Here is an 18530-nt window from a genome sequence, read left to right on the forward strand (position 1 = left end):
GAGGGGAGAGTGAGGAGGGGGGGAGGGGGACAGGAAAAAAGGAAAATGAGCTGATTCCGGGAACCCAAGAGGAAAGCGAATTTTGAGAATGATGAGGGCAACAAATGTATAAGTGTGCTTTACAAAATTGATCTATGTATTGTGATGAATTGTATGAGCCCCAATAAAATATTTTTTAAAAAAAGGAGGGGAGGGAGAATTTGTTTCACATACTTTGGACATGTTATCAGTCTCTCCATTATCAGGAGAGACTAGTCCCTGCAAAGGACATCGCACTTGGCAAAACGGAGGGTCATCTAAAAAGAGGAAGATACCCAAAGAGATGGCTTGATGCAGTGGATGCAACAATGGGCTCATATGTAACAATGACAAGGATGGCACCAACCAGGTTGTATTTGCTCTGCTGTACCTAGCATCACTGATTCAGAACCATCTCAATGGCACCCAGCAATGACAACAACTAGAACACCACGTATGTATGTCCTCTGTGTTCTTGGTGTTAATTATACGTTTCGGTATGCCAGTTTAAGCTGCCAAAGAAGGCTCAAAGCTGTCCAATTGATATGTGAGTAGAGGATTCCAATTTGAGACTTTTTGTGTGGAAGTAAGTATTAGAATATATATAAAATGCTAGAAAGGACCTGTTTGTGACAAATTAAAGAATCATACTTTAAAATAATTTAAAGAATTAGAAACAAAAACCCAGAAAACAACTCTGGTTCTTCTATACCCAATCAACATGGATATACCTAATATGAAATAATGAGCAATAAGATCTTACAATAAGATAAATAAACGCAACTCTCAAGTTTAATATTATATCACCCTAAAAGTTTTTGAAAGCTGCATATGGAATATTTGCAAAGAAATGGGTTAGAATAGCTGTGATAGCAAAGGAAGCCTCTTGAGAATTTTTACTACGGAAAGAATGAGAATGTGATCAAAAGAAATGGAAAGTAGCATGAAGGATTTCTAGACACTGAGCAGAGAGAAAAATAGTTCTATGGGTGGAAATAGGAAGGTCAAAAGGCAACACTGCACATTTATTTTGCTAACAAAACATTTGATATAGCATTTACAAAATCCTGTATTTAAATGGTTTCCTTTAAACACTTCTTAAAGGTGATGCATGTATTTAGGCTTTTTTCCCCCCCCATTTAAGACAATCAACTATATAAAAAAAGCATCAGTAGCAAATGTGCAAATCCTAATGCTTCTCTCTAAAGACTTTCTTGTTCAGAATTATTCAAACATAATAAGCAAATATAAACATGCCACGACAATAAGAGGTAAGAAAACGGATGCTGCAAATGAGATGTCAGAAAGTACTTCTGCATAATCATAGAAATCCTTCTTTCTATCAAAACAAGAGGCTCTTGCTTCTCAACATAGTCTATCAAGGTCTATATACTTCGGAAAGCAGTATATTTCAATCTCCCTAACCCTTCCTCCCCAAATTCTGTGCTCTTCAATCTACTCTAATGGCTGTTTGGACATACTCAAGGGACCCAAATTATGTTCTCTTTCAAATTCCTTGAGTTTGGGGGACAAAAAGAAGTGTGAAGGGGCATAATCAAGGTTGTAGAGAAGATGGAATAGGGATTTCTCAATGAAATTCTCAAAGGGCAGTCTTCAACAAATGAGCTACCCTTAACAAATGAGCAGGTACATGATCATGACAGGAAAAGATTATTTGGCAGAGCACTTTGGACCATTTTGTTACCAATGTGGTTCTCTTTCTTTCTCTCTCTCTCTCTTTTTTTTTTTACACAACATTTCTTCCTAATAGGCCTCTGTGAGCTGTCTGTACCCTTTAAGAAAGTCTATCAAAGAGTCACTATTTTCATTAGACATTTTATGGAAGTCACCCTTACAAGACTGAAGGGTGTATTCCTAGAGAACTTGTCTGCAGTCATCCCTGACAGCAGAGACATGTTTAAACATGTTTTGTTTGGAATAAACCTATGTATGTATGAACAAGAACCCGAGTAGCAGTACTTTTTGACATACTCTTGAATATGTTTCCTTGAACTGGATTTCACTGTCATTGAATTTTATCTGTAAATCCTGTGTGAAAAGTTCTGGTAGCATAGTGTCTACAGGTGGGCTGCTAATGGCAAGGTCAGCAGTTTGAAATTCACGAGAAGCATTACCAACTGGCCAATTAACAGGAGCAGCCCTACCCTGTCCTTTAGGCGCACTCTGAGTCGGCATCGATTGATGGCAGCACGAGTTTTGTGTGAACCTAAGCTTATGTATTTACTTTACTTACCCTCCTAATATATTAAGAGGTGGAAAAAGAATGCTATTTTCTATTCATATAAGTGGAATTAATTAATTGATGACTACAGCTCACTACCTTGAAAAATAGAATTAATAATCATGAGTAGTTTAAAATGCATGAATTGCAAAAGGGTAAATGAAGGTTAAGTATAGTGCTTTCTTAAAAACAATCGGAAAATAAATGAGATTTGAAAATCCAAATTGCATACAGTAAATTTTACTTTTAAGAAAACAAAGCAAAAAAAAAAGAAAACAAAGCGATGAGAAATACAACTTTCCTCTAGTTCCTAAATGTTTCCTCCCCGCTCCCACTACCATGACTCGAATCCGACCTTGCAAGTCTGGCTAGACCAGAGCATGTACACTGGTACAGATAGGAACTGAAAATACAGGGAATCCAGGGCGGATGAGCCCTATAGGACCAGTGGTATGAGTGGTGAAACAGGAAGGGTAGAGGGAGAGTGAGTAGGAAAGAGGGAACCGATTACAAGGAACTATATGTGACCTCCTCCCTGGGGGACGGACAACAGAAAAGTGGGTGAAGGGAGACGTCGGACAGGGAGACGTCGGACAGGGCAAGATATGACAAAATAATAATTTATAAACTATCAAGGGCTCATGAGGGAGTGGGGAGCAGGGAGGGAGGGGAAAATGAGGACCTAATGCTGGGGGCTTAAGTGGAGAGGAAATGTTTTGAGAATGATGAGGGCAATGAATGTACAAATGTGCTTTATGCAATTGATGTGTGTATGGATTTTGATAAGATTTGTATGAGCCCCTAATAAAATGATTTAAAAAAAAGAAAAGAAAACAAAGCAAAACAAAACACTTCATTTAAACTAAATACTGTATTATTGAATTTAAGTTGATTTTTAATATGACTCCATTTTATTGAACATTCTGAATATATTCTTTAAAAAAGAAGCAATACTGCAGTGCTTTACCTATCTCACAACCAAATGAATAAAAATGTGATTCCTCACACTTAATGGCTGTAGGTAGGTATTAAAATAAACAGGTGTCTTATGGAATGAAAGAATGAGGGAGATGAATAAGGATCATTAGTCTTCCATGTTGAAGATGATTAACAAAGCTGAAATGCAAGAAGCCAGAGAATCAGTGAGCTCACATTTACTGGAGAGATTGGAAACAGCAGAAAATAGTGCTAGATAATAAGCTTCTTTGGATCATTTGAGAGGTACAGAATAGTCCTAAAATCATTCATATGACTCACATCAAGCTGCTTTTGTATAATCAAGGTTAGAGAAGAACATGCAGAACAGCCGATTACAATTCTTCTGAATCAGTGGAATTATCCAGCAACCTGATTTAGAAGTATCCATATATTAAAATGAAAAGGCACAGATGAGATAAAATCCCTGATTTTTATTCATATGCGTTCTATTGGGCATGAGTTCATTATGTTGCTAGTGGCTCAGAGGACTTTTAGAAACACTGACTCCATTACTTGTTTTATATAGTCAAGAGCATGAACTCTGGCAGACATACAAACTAGAAATCCAACACAAATTAAATCCTTTCAGTTTTTAATAGCACCGGACTAGTAGCTATCCCACCCTTAGGCAAATCATTTAACCTTTCTGAGCTTCGATTTCCACTTCTATACAATGGACGGGCTGGGCTTCAAGGGTCCTTCCAGCCCCAGTACTCCTATTCTATTACTCTTTGTCTCTCAGTTCTCAGTCCGCGATTTCATAAGTACATATTTTGAAGAGTTAGCAATACATAGGATCTATCGCTCTTACTCTTTTGTTTTCAGAAGAGAATAGAAATTATAGCCTTCTCTTGGATAATTTCCTCTCAGCACATATCCCTAACCTTCTTTTTAGCTGAAACCCCCTAAAAGGCTACAGAATTTTGGACAGGTTGAACATTCATATCTCATTTCTCAGAATTAGGTTTTTTGGTCTTTTTCATTCTCTCAATTGCAGTCTTTCTAATCTTCAGAAATTTTATTTACAGCTTTTTAAATGTAAAACAAAATGGAAGAATATAACCTATTTATTTCCTTTTGTTGCTATTGAGAATATTCACAGCAAAACATACACCAATTCACCTGTTTCTACATGTATAATTCAGTGACACTGGCTACATCCACTGAGCTATGATTCTCAATCTCATTGTCCAAGTCGTTCCTCTATTGTTACCGCAAACGCACTGTCCCCTGGGATTCCAATCTAATCTTTCCAGTTGGGTCGTCACTTTGATTCTAACAGATGTGTACTTTAGTTTGGTCCAATCTTCAAAAAGGATTATCTTTGTGTGATAACGGATATTTCCAAATCTATATATGGAAAGGGCCAGTGGTCTGAACCTAACAATCATGAGGAGGAAGAAAGTACTGCAATCTGCTTTCTTGGAAACCCTGCGTGACAGTTTTACTTGCCCTGTAAGGTAGCTAAGCGTTAGGATTAACTCAGTATGGGCTTGGGCTATATAGGGAGGAGAATCATCAGGAAAGTCATATATACACTGAAAGAGGACTCCTTTAATGATAACTCAACGCACTGTCATCGAGTTGATGCAAACTCACAGTAATCCTATATTACAGGGTACAGCTAGCCCTGTTTAGTTGCCCAGACTGTAACTGGTATGAGAGTAGAAGGCCTGGTTTTACTCCCTGGGAGCATCTGGTAGTTTCCAACTACACACCTTTGAGATCGCAGCCCGATGTGTAACCACTACACCACCACGGCTTCTTTCTTCAAATCCAAATACCAAGTTTTCTGGGTAAATTATGTATATGTTTTAAAAGAAACTCCCCTTCCTCTTTCTAACTGAAATAAAAAGTGTGCTTTATCCTCTTTTCCTTTCAAAACTCCCTTTTCCTAAAAGAACTGACATTTAATTATACTTATTTTGGTAAACAGAAATACCTGCTCCCATCCCAAGTCCCAGGAGATTACCCTGACACACGTGTAGTACAGTCAAAAAATAAAAATAATAATAATAGTTTAGGACTAAATACTAAGAAAATTAAAGTATAGCTGCCCAACAGAAGATTAGGTTGCTCTTATAAATAGTGAAAGAATTAAAAACGTGCTGTTTTAGCAATCCTCCCAGGGTACATTGTTAAACTAAAAACAATTACAATGGATGCAAATTAATGTGGAGAGTGGGACCTGCTGTTTGCCAAAAATAAAAAGTGCACAAGTGAGTGTAACTTGGTAATTTCTCTGTGTGTGTGGGAAAATGTTGAGGTAGTATGTGAAAACTTGGCAAACATAAAAAATAGTTATGGGGACTATGAAGAAGTAAATGGAGGGAGTACACTCTACTTTTTAAGTAGTAGATGGTTAACCTTTTAAAAAAAATGTTTCCTCCTCAAGTATTATTTAAGCCAAGGAACTCTGGTGGTGATGTGGGTTGGGCATTGGGCGGCTCACTGAAGGGTCGGCAGTTCAAACCTATCGGCTGCTTCTCAGGAGAAAGATGAAACTACCTGCTCCGATTGACATTTACCGTCTTGGAAAATCTACATGGGGTTACTGAGTCAGAACCAAATTGATGGTGCTGGGAAATTTTTAAACAAAGGAATTACTCGTATTGTTATATAAAAAGAATCGGAATTTGCGAGACGGACTTAACAGCGTTACCTTTAAAGTGCAGAGTCTAGCTCGGACTTTCTCTAAGTCTGATCCAAGGATTATCTGCAGCAGTTTCTCTTTGGGATACTTTTTAAAAGGAAAATTCCAAGTTCAAAATGAATCAATGAATAGTGCCAGGCAGTATTGGGGCTGGCACAATACTGGCCTAAGTATTTTGTGAGCTAGTTGCTAAACATAACTGTCATTAACCATAAAGGTAATTTCAATGGATAAAAAATACAGTTGAATGAGAAGATTCCTTTAATGGGACACATGCAAATATACCCAGAACCCTCCAGTCTTGTTAAGGTTAACTGATTAACAAGTATTTAAAAATAGGGTTTGTTGCTGTTACTCTAATACAGACCCTTTGGCAACGCTGAAATCTAAAAAGCTCTGGACACTTTTTTTTTTCCATAACGTTTGTCAACAAAATCTGACCTGAGCTGATAATATTATTTAAGGTTGTTATTGCCCCTTTTAGTGGGCATTGTGCCCACTTGAACATTATGCTACAGAAACCTTTATGCAATTAATGAAGAAGGGTATCCTTGATTTCTCAAGATTAAATAACGTAACCTAGTTTATGCATTTGAATTATATTTTAAAATGGTCATCTTTCAAGCCAACCTGCACTTAGCCCAAAGCATTCTGGACAAAGTCTTGAGTTCCTAAACAAGCAAACATCAGAGACCTCTGAAGCGGAAACTGAGAAGAAAGATTGATGTGGCAGAAAGCACAGGTACTCCAGTCTTGGGACAGAAAAGAGCAACTTGTACAAGCCAGCTGCCGTCCCTTAAGACCAGAATCAGAAAATATTCTGTGACGTGTGGAATGAAAGGTTAGGGTATGAACTAACGTCCCTATATGCCGCAAGTGGTCTACACTCATCTACTGCCCTAAATATTGATGGTTCAAACACATCCAATGACTGGGAACAAAGGCCTGATGATCTGCTTCCTAAGATCCCAGCCACCAACCTCCCCCAGAACAGTTCTACTCTGCAACCAACAGGGTGACAGGAGATGAATAAACTCGATGACAACTGGGCTGAGTTTGGTTTTGTTACGTACTGACCATATGATCTTTGTTCTAGAAGAGGATTAAGATGGCTGGTAGAGGAGCACTTCAGGATCTTATTCAGGTAAAGCCAAGCTTAAAAATGTGATAAAAAAAGGTACTATTTTTCAATATATCTGGTCAGATGACTTTCAGGCATCCGAGTTGAGCAGTGGAGAATCTAAAGGACATTTTAAAATTCGCAATCTCAGAGAAGATTCTTAAATATATCAAACAGTCTGTTGTTAGGTGCTATCTAGTTGATTCCAACCAATAGTGATGTTATGCCTAACAGAACAAAATAGTAATTTAGAATGCTCTAAGATCCCTGAGTTCAAAAATTCTACCCCATAACATCCTCAATTTGCAGAGGAGTGAAGAAAAGCAGCCAGAAAAAGAATGCAGGAGGAAGCTGCTTGTTCACATTTATAGAAGAAAACAGAGGGAGCAATGGGAAGCCTTCTTTGACCCAGTTTCCCCCTATCTCTACAATCAGGTGTCAGGGAGTCAAGAGCACTCTATTGCCTACACTGAAGTCACAACAGCCTGCTTTACACTGGATGAAATAATTTTAAATGTAGCTGCTGTGCTGCTACTGATCTATGCTCTGTCTTGTTCAAAAATGCATTAGTGGAGGATTTTTTCCTAGGCTTACATTTTCAAAGCTCTTCCAACAGCTTGCTGGCAGTAGTCTGTACGAGGGTGAGATGCAGCAGAAGCCACAGTGGAATTAGGATTCCTCTGGGGTATTCTGTTCTCCCTTCCTCCTGCCAATGTTCCCATTCTCTCCTGGTCATTCTCCCTCTCCTTGGTTGTGACAAGAAAGGAACCCTCTGTGTGTGTACTCTTGTGTATATGAGTGTGTATGACTTATAATCAAGAATATCCACCAATTTGCAACTGGCATTAGATTGCCCCCGCGCCCCACCGAGAAAAAAAGCTCACTGCCATCAAACCAATTGGGACTCCTAGTGACCCTACAGCAAACCTGCTGTTGTTAGGTGTCATCTAGTTGGTTCTGAGCCATAGTGACCCTATGCACAACAGAATGAAACATTGCACAGTTCTGTGCCATACTAATAATTGTTTCTTTCAGTGAGCCCACTGTTGCAGCCACTGCGTCAATGCGCTGCCCCTCCATTTTACCAAGCACGATGTCCTTCTCCAGGAACTCGTCTCTCTTGACAATATACCCCAAGTAGGTAAGATACAGTCCTGTCACTCTTGGATTTAGTGGGCACTTTGGCCTTCCTTCTTCCAAGATAGATCTGTTTGTCCATTTAGCAGTTCATGGTATTGTCATTATTTTCTCCAGCACCACAATTCAAATGCATTGGTACTTTTTCTGTTTCCTTATTCAATGGACAACTTTCACATGCATATGAGGTAGTGGAAAATATCCTGGCTTAGGTCAAGCGCACATTAGTCCGAAAAGTAACCATCTTGCTTCCCCATACTATAAAGAGGTTTTGTGTAGCAGATTTACTTAATGCAACATGTCTTTTGATTGCTTCACCGCAGCTTCTGTGAGTACTGATTATGGATCCAAGCAAGACAAAAATCCTTGACAACTTCGACATGGGCTCCATTTATTTAGGTGTGACCTACTGGCCCAGTTGTGAGGATTTGGGTATTCTTTACATTGAGTCATAATCCATACTGGAGGTTATAACCCCTGATCTTCATCAGCAAAAGCTTCCAGTTCTTCTCACTTTGAGCAAGCAAGGTTGTGTCATCTGTATATCGCAGGTTGTTAGTAAACCTTCCTCTAATCCTGATGGCACATTCTTCCTCACATAATCCAGCGTCTCGGGATTTACTCAGCATACAGACTGAACAAGTGTGGTGAAAGGTTACCACTCTGTCGCTTACCTTTCCTGATTTTATTTCTTTGTTCTGTTCATACAACTGCCTCTTATAGACATACAAGTTCCAAATACGCCCAATTAGTGTTTTGGATTTCCTCTTCTTCTAAAGGTCATCCACAGTGTATTATGGTTCACACATTCTGGTATTCTCTGCTTTGAACCCATCTAATTCTAACAATGAAATCCCTTGCTCCACATTCTGTTCTGAATCTGGCCAGAAGTTCTGGCAGTTTTCGGTCAATGTACTGTTGCAACGGTTGTTGGATGATGTTCAGCAAAATTATACTCTGATGTGATATCAGTGATGTTGTTCTATAGTTTGAGCAGTCTGTTGGGTCAGCTTTCTTTGGAATGGGCACAGATATGGAGCTCTCCCAGTCCGTGGTAAAGTGGTGTCTTCCAAAATGTCCAGCACAGACAAGCGAGTGTCTCCAGTGTTCCTCAGCTTGCTGAAACATTTCAATTACCATTTCATTTATTCTGGAAGCCTTGCTTTTAGCTAATGCATTCAGTGCAGCTTGAACTTCTTCCTCCAGCACCAATGGTTCTTGCTCAGGTGCTACCTCCTGAAATGGTGGAATATCAACTAGCTCTATTTGGGACAGTGACTCTGTATTCATTCCATCTTCTCTTGATGCTTCCAGCAATATTGAATATATTGCCCAGGTAATCTTTCAAGATTGCAGTTTGAGGCTTGGGCTTTTTCTTGAGTATTTCAGTTTAAGATATGCTGAGAGTGCTCTTCCCTTTTGGTTTTCTCATTCTAGGTCTTTGCATCTTTCATTATACTCATAATATTTGCCTATGCCTTCTCGAGATGCCCTTTGGAATTTTCTGCTAAGTTCTTTGACTTTATATTTTCTTCCATTTGCTTTGTAGCTACTCTATAATTAAGAGCAAGTTGCAGAGTCTCTCCTGACATCCACTTTGGTCGTTTCTTTCATTCCTATTCTTTTAATGACCTTTTGTTTCTTGACGAACGATGGTCTTGATGTTCTCACAGTTCATCAGGTTTTGTATAATTAGTGTTTAATAAATCTCTTCTTGAGATGTTCTTGAAATGCAGGGGGCATATTTTGACTTGTGGATTTGTTTTAATTTTCTTCAGCTTTATCCTGAACTAACATATGAGCAATGGATGGTCTGCTCCACACTCAACCCTGGCCTGGCTTTAGCTGCAGATACTCAGTTTCTCCATCGTCTCTTCCCATAGATGTGTTAGTCAATTGGATTTCTGTGTAGTTTATTTCAGAAATCCATTTGTATAGTTGCATTTGTGTTGTTGAAAAAATGTATTTGCTATAAGCAAGTGTTGGTTTTCCAAAATGGTACCATGTGATCTCCAGCTTTGTTTCTGTCACCAAGTTTATATTTTCCAGCCTCTGTTTCTTTGTCTTCATTTTCAATTTTGAATTCCATCACCAATAATTATCAACTGGTTTCATGTTTCATCAATTTTGACTGAAGTTATTGGTAGAATTTTATAATTTCTTCATCACTACCACTTGTGGTTATTGCATAAGATTAAATATACGTTATATTGATTGGGTTTCTTTGAAAGCAGAGAGGTATAATCCTATCACCAATAGCACTGCACTTTCTGGTTGACCTTACAATGTCCTTCTGGACAATGGATGCCACATCGTTCTTCTTGATTGTGTTATTCTTGACATAGTCAATTATATGATTTTCTGATTCAAAGTGGCTAATAGTAGTCCATTTCGGCTCCCTAATGCCTAGGGTATCGATTTTATGCATTCCATTTCAATTTTGATGACTTCCAACTTTCTTAGATTCCTATTTTGCACATTGCAAATTATGATCATTAGCATATTTTTGAAGCCATTTCTTGAGTCATGCCCCATGAACAAATGAAGATCCCAAAGCCTTCACTCCCATAGGCTTTACCAGGATCAAGTCATCACGGTTAACTCTACTCCAAGAAAGTAGCTTCTTCTCAGTCACATTTTGAGTGTCCCATCCGCCAGTATTACCACCTAAAATGTTCTCCTTTCATTCATTAGGCTTTCAGTATCTGACAATGTTTCAAAGCTATTCATAAGGTTTTCAAAGCTATTCATAAGGCTGTTCCTGCCAAGTCGGGGTCAAGTTCTTTTCTGTTGTCTATTCTTAGGCTAGAAGCTCCGCTGAAACCTGTTCACTTTGGGATGCTGCTGGCATTTGAAATACCCATGGCATAGCTTTCAGCATCAGAGTAACAGCCAAGCCATCACAGCATGGCAAACTAACAGGCAACTGGTGGATAGCAGTCCTACATAATGCAAACTGTTAATTCACTCAGCAGTAACCAAAAAGTTCCAAAAAAAAAAAAAAAGGGTTCCAAGTTCATGTCTTCTTAAAGTGCCTGAAGAAAGGGCTGGCATTCTATTCTGACAAATCAGGCATTGACAAACCCTATGGAGCCCAGTGCTACTCTAATCCACGTGGGTTCACCAAGTATCTGAACGGGCCTGACGGCAATTGCTTTACTGGTTATCTGGAACTAAGCTATTCAGATCAACTGAGTTAATCACAGCCAGCAGGGGAAGAAAGCAAAAAGGTAAAATAGAAATCAATCCAAAAAGCACCAAGCCCAGGCACTAGTGCGCTCCTAATTTTTTATTCAATAAGTTCCCCTTTGGGGCTTCAGTTCAGAGTCTGTTTGCTATAAATTTACTAACATTTCTATGAAACAGCTATCTGGATTCTTAAGTTAAATATCAATTTATTAAAAGGAAGCACAGTGTTTATTAGAAATTAATCTGGAGACATGAAGTATTTTCAAAGGTAGATGTGATTTTATCTGTCTTTCAATATCCATCTACTGTTGCACTTGACTGGGTCACATGATTATTATTCTAATTATATATTTTTAGTTAATATTCTAATTATATTTTCTTCCTACTGGAAATTGAGATAAATGAGGGCAAACTTTGTTCTTACCCAACTTTACCTCCATAGAGAGCTTTGTTTGAATTATTACAATGAATTGAAGTGGCATTTAACAACCAAGGCAGATACTGTCCACAGACAAAAGCAGATGAAGAAGGAGGAACCAAGATCAGTAATCTTGGAAAAATATATATTTCTAGAAATTGGAGGAAAATCAGATATAATAATTGACCTTCAGACCTGTCTTAAAATTATGACAAAGAGGGGATAGGGACAAAGAAAATAATGAACACTTACTGTTCATCTCCTCTTTGTCGAATGCGGTCAGCATTTAACAGACACCATCTCTTCTACGTCCATAAGGCATATATTTAAACATATTTCAAATATTTAAAACTTATAACATAAAATAATACCAAAATGGACTTCAAACATTTCATAAAAATGATAGCACATAAAGCGTCAAAGGCTTATAGTGTGATGGCTGTTGAAAAAGACATTCGTTAAGGTTCTAAGTAGAATTTTGTGATCTGGTTTTACTCACAAACCCCCAAATTCTGGCAACTAAAAACCTTAGTTCACATGAAGGCAAGTTGAAAATAAGGTTCCATTGCTTCGTTCATTTAGAAAAATAAGTATTACACACCTACTCCTTAGGGAAAGAATCTGCTGGCTACACTCCCAGGAATGTATGAAAGAGTAGGTGTACTTGGAGAGCTGTGATGAAGGGGCGAAAAGCAGCCTGGAATAGGTGGACATTTTGCCAAGTCCAGAGCAATCCGGACTTAAGCACACGGTGGCATTCCTTAGCTCCATTCTAAGAATATCCCTCAGGTGGTAAGTGCATGAAGTTTTCCATTACGAGATGAGTCATTGTTGGAGACTATTAAGCGATTGCCAGAACCTCCAGAAACGAGAGGCCAGTTATCTTAAGATCCTCCTAGGCCAAAACATTCAGGAAGCACATGGCAACAGACTACAGCAATCTCTTGAGAAGTTGCTCTTTGGAACAAGATTTTGTTGAAAAAACTTGGCAGGGGAAAAAAAAAAGAATGACGACGGCTCCACAGTTTCTACTGATTTCCTCCAGGCAGGACTTCATGTGTCGCTTATCTTTATGCAACTTAACTATGGCTAAACAAGCTGCTGTGCAGAACAGGAAACAGCAGAGGCCGGGAACGTCTACTGGCAACATGACAGATGGGAGTACAACTGTGTCTGAAGATAAGAAAACAGAGTTGGGGACAATCAAGACAAAAGGTTGGACTACGGATAATTTCTACCACACTGCAGTGTTTTTGTGGGGAGTATAATGAAAATGCAGGCAGTAGTAGTGCAGTGGTAAGATCTTTTCCTTCCCGGTGGGAGACTCTGATCTGTTCCTGATGAATGCACCTGATCTGCACCCAGACGTCAGTGGAAGATTTCACATTGCTATCAAGCTAGACGAGAGCCCTGGTGGCATGATGGATTCGTGTTGGACTGCTGACTGCAAGTTCAGCAGTTAGAAACTACCAGCGACTCTTCAGCAGAAAAATAAGAATTTCTACTACCATAGAGGTACGGTCAAGGAAACTCACAGGGACAGTACTACCCAGTCCTGTATGGGTCACTATGAGTAGGCATCCACTCAATGGCAGTGAGTTGGATTTCGGCGTGATGCCAAACAGATTTTAGTGGTGATTCTAGACTAGGTCGAGTGAGACAAGGAAAAGCCTGGGATATGCTTCTACATATCAGTCAATGAAAACCCTACGGCTCCCAAAGCTCAGATGCTCAGTCCATTATGGATGTGGCTCAGGGGCAGGAAGACTTTATCCCTATACTGCAATGGGTTGCCATGAGTTGGGGGCTGATTCAAAAGCAGGTACAAAAATAACAACATAATGATAACAGCTAGTATCATTTGAGTGCTAGAGGAAACTTTTACATGAACCATTCGAATCCCCTTGATATAGATAAGGAAAGGAAGCACAAAGAGGTCTAGAACGTTGTCTGGTATAACAAACCTACTAACCAGTTGCTGTCAGGATACGAAATTCTAACTTATACCAACTCCATGTGTCACCGTAGATTGTATTTTATAAGGTTTTCAATGGCTTGATGGCATTGTTGGTTAGCACTGAATTGTTAAGCTCAGGGTAGGCAGTTCAAACCTCCCAGTCATTTCTAGAGACTCCAAACAAAACTAGCACATCATTTCTAGGATTCAAATTAGGCTGGCGGACGGATAGTTAAGAAGGTTACATTAAAAAAAATAATAATTTCAGCCCACTAGAGCCCTAGTCTGGTTCACTCTGGCTTTCCAAGTTACAATTCTTCCTCCTTAAGACTAGTAGCTTTTCCACTCAAGCCTAGAACTAAACAGCTTGATGGAATAAAACTACCAGAGGGCTACTCTGTGGAAAAGCAGTAAGTCCTCTTACTGGACACTGGACTGGACACTGTCCTCAGAAAGTAAACAAGGATCTCTAGGGTCTGACCCTCTCCTTTCACCTCTGCGGTCATTTTTTGCCACTTCTTCCCTTGTATTTTCAGGTCTCCTGGGTGCTGTGTATACCTTTACCTCTGTGTGAAATGTGTCTTCCTCTTGCCCTAGACAACCTGGGAGCTCCTGAGCACACATCAAAACCTTGCTTTGGCTTTAACTTCCAAGAGGTCTTTCTCAAGTGAGGCCACTTGCCTTTCCCAGGCAGATCTGCACACTCGCCCCTCTTTATAGCCTGTCTTATAGGTATCTGTCAATTACTGTCTGTTTGTGCGGACCCCCCCTACTAGGATACTTCCTTCAGGCAGGAAGGTTTGTACACCCAGCATAGGCTGCATACTCTGATTGCCACTCATTTTAAAGTGTTGACTCTTTTGAAAAAATGCTTTTCAACTTCATATTCTGTGCAATTTTGAAAATAAAAAAGTAAAACAAAACAAACATCCCACATAGTCCCAAAGAACCCACTCTAATCACACACCTAATCCTTTCTTACCTATAAGGAATGGGGGCAATGGCTTTGAGTTTTTGGGTTTGCTTGGTTCTTCATTATCATATTCCATCAAGTCTTTGCCAGCATTCTCCCCTCACTGCTGGGAATTTCCTTAAAGAAAGGTTCTAAGCTTCTCACCTTTCAAAAACCTCTACTCCCTCCCACCCTTGAAACAAACATTTCCCCCTTTTCATTTCCCCCTAATGTCCCAGGAGTGTGATTCTGATTTAAATAAAGAAACAGTATTGTTAACTTCATCATGTTCCGCTCTTTTTGATGATGCTGTTGCTGTTAGGTGTCCATGAGTGGGTCCAACCCAGAGCCACCCCACTCACCACAGAAGGAAACCCTGCTCAGTCCCACACCATTCTTACAATTGTTCCCACAGGGGCAACCACAGTGACAAGCCGTCTCCTTGAGGGGCTTCCCTTCCTCGCTGTCCCTCTACTTTACCAGACACAATGTCCTTCTCCAGGGACCGGTCTCTTCTGACAGCATGTCAAAAGTATGTAGATGATCTTCATTATTGATACTAGTACTAAAAGCAGTAATATGATTTTATATGTATGTATGCAAACACACAATGCAGATTTAATACTTTAAAAAGAATTAATGATATAATTATTTTTCAATTCTCATTGCAAATGAAGATACGTCTGTGATCACAACGTAGAATTTTATTAAGGGCAAGTCATTCCTTGTGGGAAATCAGGCATATTGAGACTTATATTCACTCTTTCTTGTCCCAAGTGTCTGACTAGGGATATAGTAAACTAATGGATGGTCCTTTCACTTGTGGAATTTAAGAATACAATTATATTTTAGAGGGTCAGATCACACAATACCATCTTCCATGAACATCAGCTCTTCATTTTGTTTCTATGGCCCTTATGAATATACAACCCATTTTTATGATATGTTGCTTTTTGTTAGGTCTTTTATTTAGTCAATCCCCTATTAAGGGACACGAATTATCTTTTCAGCTGTTTATATGAACAGTTACTGGTGCAGGAAGCATGGTGTGTACTTGGCTCACACTTTTATTCTAATTTTTTCAGGATTAAAAATCTAGGGAAATATGTTTTTATGTATATATAATATAGTCAAATAGCTTTCCAAGAAATTGTAACAATTTATAATCATCCTAAACTATACCAAATTAGCTAAAACTCTGGCAGAATTGAATCTTATGATTCAATTTCCACCCAGCTCAGTTTAATAAATGTGAAATACCATCTCTGTTTCAGGAAAGTTTGAGATTTTCCCATGTATTTGCTTACTACTCACAAGCATATATAGCTTAAGGGCTCTGGTGATATCTAATTTATATTGAAGGAGCCTTGGCAATACTGCCAGGCAAATGTCGGACCGCTACAAGCAAGGTCTGGCAGTGGAAACCCACTGGTTTCTTAGCGAGAGAACGATCAGTCTGGTCCTGTAAAGAGCTCCAACACTTTGGAAACGGTATGTGGTGACTGTCAGTCCCAGTGGACTTGAAGGCAGTGGAGCTGGTTTGGAATGTGTCCTGAATGAATCACCCCGTGAACATTTTTGTTTACATTTATATTTTATTTTTTTATATATGTTCATTCAATAGGATACATCCTATGAATTATACCATTTGTAATCTTTCTGTGCCATAAATACATTTTAAAATTAGGCGATCTTTGAAAGCCAGGAGCCCAGGTGGTGCAGTGGGTTACACAATGGGTTGCCAACCACCAGGCCAGCAATTTGAAATCCCCAGCCCCTGGGCGGGAGAAATCTGAGGCTTTCTCTCCGGTAGAAAGATGTTCAATCACGGAACCTCACAGGCAAGTTCTACTCTGTCCTACAGGGGTGCTCTGAGTGGGAGCTGATTTGATGGCAGTGAGCTTGGTTTGGTTTTTGAATAAGTAAAAAATGAAAAAACAGTAGTTTTTCATCTACCTCTTTCCATAAAGAATGACAATTTACATATTAAAATATCACTGCTGATTACCACTAGAATAAACATAAATTAAGACAAAATGTATGCTTCATATGTAGAAAATTAGTTTTAAAAATTATGAAGCTAGTGTGTGTATATATGTGAGTGCATGAGTGCGTGTTTATACAAGGATGGGCACAGGTAAGTTAGAAAGTACTTCTTCAAAATCTTTGAAACGGAAACTATTGTTTCTCAACATATCTTCTTTCTGGGTCTATACAGCATATTTTTTCTCAACATAGCCTTCATCTAGGTCTATATACCTCCGAAAGTGGTATTACTATCTCTCAACTCTCTGAAGAGTTGGTGGCACAGTAGGTTATGTGTTGGCTGCTAAGCACAAGGTCAGCAGTTTGAAACCACTAGCTGTTGCACAGGAAAAAAATGAGTCTTTCGACTCTGGTAAAGATTTACAGTCTCAGAAACCCACATGGGTAGTTCTACTCTCTCCTCCGGCATCACTATGAGCTGAAACTGACTGGATAAGCGGTTATTTTTAACCTTTCCTCAAAGAATTCTGTGTTGTTGGATTTGCACCATGTCAAATTCACTGCTCTGGCATCTTCGGGGGACTCAAACAATGTTCCTCTATAACTTCTTTGAATTTGGAAATAAAAAAAATGTTTGAATGGACAAGATAGGCCAGTTTCCCACAGAATTCTCAGAAGAGTCCTTGCTATTCTCAAATAATGAGCAGATACACAGCCACGATGACAAAACATTCCTTGATGCAAATTTCCCTGGGGTATCAATGTAGACTGAAAATTAGACTGAAAAGTGAAGCCCAAGGTTTTATAGAACGAGGTGCAAGATGGGCAACTTTAGTAGTGGTGATCAGGGAAGCATGTTTTTTGCCTTTCTGAATAATATTAAGAACTAATCAATGCGTAGGAAGGTAGAAGTCTTAGAATATGCCTGTTCTACAGTAGATAATTCTGTCTTTGTTCTTCAAGAACAAACAGTATATATTCCTTTGTTTTCAACAAATTATTGGCTCAGCACTGCAGACAGTCAATTTAAGATTAGATTTCATTCCAAAAATGAAAACTTTTTGTTTATAACTCAAAGCACGTTTTTAATTCAGAAACATGTTTTATTTGGAAGTTAGATTCATGAGCCATTAGATAGTAGCTTGTTTAATTGATAATCAACTGACTCTGTTGCTAATTATAATTTTCCAATTATATAAAATTATTTTATTCCAACACCATCTTCCAGAGGGAGACAGCATTAACTGCCCCAGTCTGTATGCCAAGAATCGATGGACCCTCACCACATGAGGCTGTGCACTCAAGTCCCCTGAAGATATTTCATGGGCAAAAATGGACACTTACTTTCAGACGTAGCTTTAGAAAGAAATCTAATGTGTTTTGGAAGGAAATATGTCTGGTTAGTTAGTAGAAACACAATATTAAATTAGAGAGTTCAAAGGAATGTATACAAATCAGCAAGACATAGTAGACAAGCCATAAAGTAAACTGCATAAAACTTACATTCCCATGAAAACAAGATTGTCAACTGGGAATGCAGTTCGAGTTTAACAAAATACAACAGAAGGAATAACATGCACCGGTCTGGTCTCAGTTGCCTTGGGAACAGGGCTCCTTCCTCATGTTAACGAGTCTATAAGAGGATTTCTAATGAGGTGCCTTGCAAACAGGCGTAGAGCAACAGGTGTGCAGAGCAGCATTTCAGGCTGCTCAGAGGTGAGCTTGGGATATAAAAAATGGCCAATGGGTTTGACTACTAGAAGGCTGGAGGTCAAACTCACCCTGAGAAACTGGAATGAAAAACCCTGGAGTGCACTGTTGTACATGAGTCAGACCTAACTTAAGGGCAACAGCTTTCTGTTATTTGTTTTATGGGTGGT

At 39.0% G+C, this 18530-nt stretch overlaps 1 protein-coding gene across 1 annotated transcript in view; it reads right to left on the reverse strand.

Annotated features, from left to right (window-relative positions):
- Positions 1–18530, reverse strand: part of PAM (peptidylglycine alpha-amidating monooxygenase) — a 212829-nt gene that overhangs the window by 113945 nt on the left and 80354 nt on the right. The window lies entirely within an intron of this gene.

This window comes from Echinops telfairi, unplaced genomic scaffold (assembly GCF_000313985.2).
Source record: "Echinops telfairi isolate 266 unplaced genomic scaffold, ASM31398v2 ScPeMD7_7469;HRSCAF=8507_1, whole genome shotgun sequence".
Lineage (NCBI taxonomy): Eukaryota > Metazoa > Chordata > Mammalia > Afrosoricida > Tenrecidae > Echinops > Echinops telfairi.